The sequence below is a fragment of the Arachis duranensis genome, chromosome 9, assembly GCF_000817695.3.
Source record: "Arachis duranensis cultivar V14167 chromosome 9, aradu.V14167.gnm2.J7QH, whole genome shotgun sequence".
NCBI lineage: Eukaryota > Viridiplantae > Streptophyta > Magnoliopsida > Fabales > Fabaceae > Arachis > Arachis duranensis.
Genome location: NC_029780.3, coordinates 20086233 through 20089676, shown reverse-complemented (window position 1 = coordinate 20089676; position 3444 = coordinate 20086233).

Genomic DNA, 3444 nt, shown 5'->3' with positions numbered 1-3444 from the left:
TTAATAACTATATGTTAATTATTTTTATAAAAAAAATATCTAAAATTCGGCCATTTCATACTAAACTTTCTGGATCCGTCCCTGCAACAAATGTGATGAAAAACTGAAAATCAATACCAAAATTTCACGTTGAAAAATATTCCTCACTATGAGAGGTAAAAAAATCACAGGATGATAAAATGTTCCATTATAGCCAAATCAAACATACAAAGTGTTTGAAAATATGCAATAATTGAGCATAGCAATACAGCTCTTTTGGATTATCAACTAGCCACCAAAAATAGTCCAAAGACATCAAGAAGTTGAAAAAAATAGAGTTCAAGAAATATTTGTTCATTATCTCAACTAAACCTGTCACATAAATAATTTTCAATTAGCAGTAGATGTAGGCTTAACTATAGTTAGTTAGTCACTTCAGCGTATACCAATCAAGATAAAAATTAGTTTAGTTTAGTTTATTAATTATTTAATGTGGCTGTAATTAATTGTGGCAGGAGCATATAAGGTATGACCACTCAGTGGCAGTGCTTGAAGTAAATTTTTGGGGAGCCAACAATAATTTAAATATATATATATATAGCCCGAATGATATATATTAAAAATTACAATATATACTTATTAAATATTTTAATGTTTTTTTACTAGCAACAAAAAATTTAATTAAACAACTAAGAAAATATAAAATAATATTAAATTAAATAAATAAAAAGTTATTCAACTTTTTAAAAATAATAAAAAAATTATAATTGCTTAAAACTTGAAAGATTGACACTTTGGATATAATAGTATCAATAATGATTGAATATCTTAATTTTTGTGTAAAAAAAATTATTTTTAAAAAATAAAACATAAAATAATATTAAATTAAATTGATAAAAAAATTAGACAATTAAAAGAAGTCTATTAGTCGAACATACTAAGTTTAAACTAAAAGACTATTAAGTAAATGACTAATTAATGTTCTGTACAAAGCTGATTTCTCAATTAGTTTAAAAGTTATAAATGACTATTAGTATTTCCTCAACTAATTAGTCGTAAAACTCCTATTTTGAAACTGGCATTCAGAAGAAGAAAAAAAGATGTGTGCCAAATAAAATTGAACCATAAAGTCTTTAGATCGAAACGAGCACTCAGGAGAAGAAAAACCAAAAAAATGTGAATGAATCTATGGCCGAAAAGATAAATAGAATGAATGGGTTATGTGAGTGTTGAACTTGTAACTTAGTTTTCAATAGAAGCTTTCAACCAAATGAGCTAATCATTATCTATATAATGGAATTACTCATTCTTTTAAAAATTATTTGGGGCCATGACCCCCATTGCATATGAAAAGCTCCACCAATGTGAGCACCTAATTAACAGTTCAGTTTTTCACTCTCTAATTTTTTAGAAATGAGAAGATTCCATTTTTCTGTCAATGCTTACTCTTCAACTTTTTTCTTGTATATTAATTTATTATTATAATTTTGTTATAATATAAATTATTGATCCCATTTAAAAAAACAAAATAAATAAAAAACTAATTATAACTAAGAATAAAGTCATAAATAATTTTATATATTATTTTTACTTTTAATATAAAAATATATTTTATCAATTTTTATATATTATTTTTATTTTAGTAAGTAAATATTAATTTTATTATAAAATTAATTAACAATATTTATTTAAATATTTAAATTAAAATGATAGAATAATATATAAAATTTATTTAAGTTTGATGTCTATTTTAGTAATTTTTTATCTAAAAGTAATTTTAAATAGTGTAATCCAAATAATATTTACTTTACTATAATTCATTTTGATATAAAAATTACCAAACATAAATTATTTTAACACAAATTTACTTTTCATCAAAATTAAATTTGCAAAAAATTTTACACAAACTTCTGTTTACAAACTAAATTCCAAACACACACTTAAAGGGTCAATACTAGTTTGCCGAAGGCTTAAATATTCAGCATGTGCTATAATGAGGTGGAATTACTCGATGGAGGAAATGGTTGGTGCTCCACGCGTAGACAGAAAGTTGACTTCTTGTAGTTTGTGTCATAGTTATTAGAATCGAACTGATAATTCGATCATATAATCGGGTCACTAGGTCACTAGATTACTGGTTTAATTAGTGAGTCACTTATTCACCCCATTAATCTGATCATAACTAAAAAAAATTATATAAATAAAATTAAGAGAAAGTATAAGAAACCAATGGCCTAAGCGTACAATGTGTAATGGAGGTTTAGAAAGTATTAGAGATATGACCATTAGTGTTACATTGTCTTATTAGGTTACACTTTTGAGATAAGTGGGTTCATGACATGGTATTAGAGTTATAAATTCAAAAGGTCAAATGTTCGATTCTTGGTGAACTCCAAAATCAATTTAAATTTTTTGGAGTAATTTTATGACATGAGATGTTTATTATCCCTGGTATCCGGATGATTATTCTGAATAGTATGGGTGATGTTCATTTTATTCATAGACCAAAGATTTAGCCCATTGTACACATTGTACGCTTAGGCCATTGACTCCCTAACATCACCCTAAAATTAAAATATAAGTCTTTACAAACATTAATAATTGCACTAATTGTAGCTGCACTAATTAGACTAATCTGTTAATGGTGATTAGGTGGTTGGGTTGGACTTTTTTGTTGCAATGGGTTCTTTTGACCATAAAAGTGGATTTTAGGTTTATTGAGCTCATTTTATGAAGATTTCACTTGTGGGATTTTTGTAGATCCTATAAAAAAAGAAGGTTGAGAACCAAAAAAATAAAATTTGAGACGTGTAATGTATTTAATGTTTGAAATGTGCATGGTAGATTTTGATATGCCATTAAGTGTTAAAAAAACAAACAAGAGACAAATAACTGATGGTAAGGTATAGACTACCTTGTCATCAGAGCCCATCTTTATACCAAAAAAGCACAACCCCAACAACAGGAAACCAAAATTAAAAATTACTATATACTAATTGTGCCATTCTGCAACATAATTACACCTTCTCCATCCGACAACTTACTGCAACCCCTGCTTCATCCAGCAGCAACACCTCCACGCATTGGATTTTCCGAATAGCTAACTCATTTCAGCACTTGCTTAAAAAATCAAACTTCAGCACCATGGCACAGAACAGTCTTCATTGGGCCACAAACGTTCACAATGCATCAAATCAAGTATTTCTAACTTCCTTGAAGGTTGGTGCAATGGTGACTCTTGAAAGAGACTGTATGTAAGAACATTTATGCAAATATGTATCTTTTAACACTAGACATTGACAATATAACATTTTTAGCTAACTCAGTCATGACATAACGTTTTGATTGTTCGTGTGTATGTTAAAATTCATTTGAAAAAAAACTTATAAAATTATTTTTTTTTGCAGAGCATGATAAATAAATTTAAAATAAGACCAACATAACATAAATTTTTAGACTTGGATC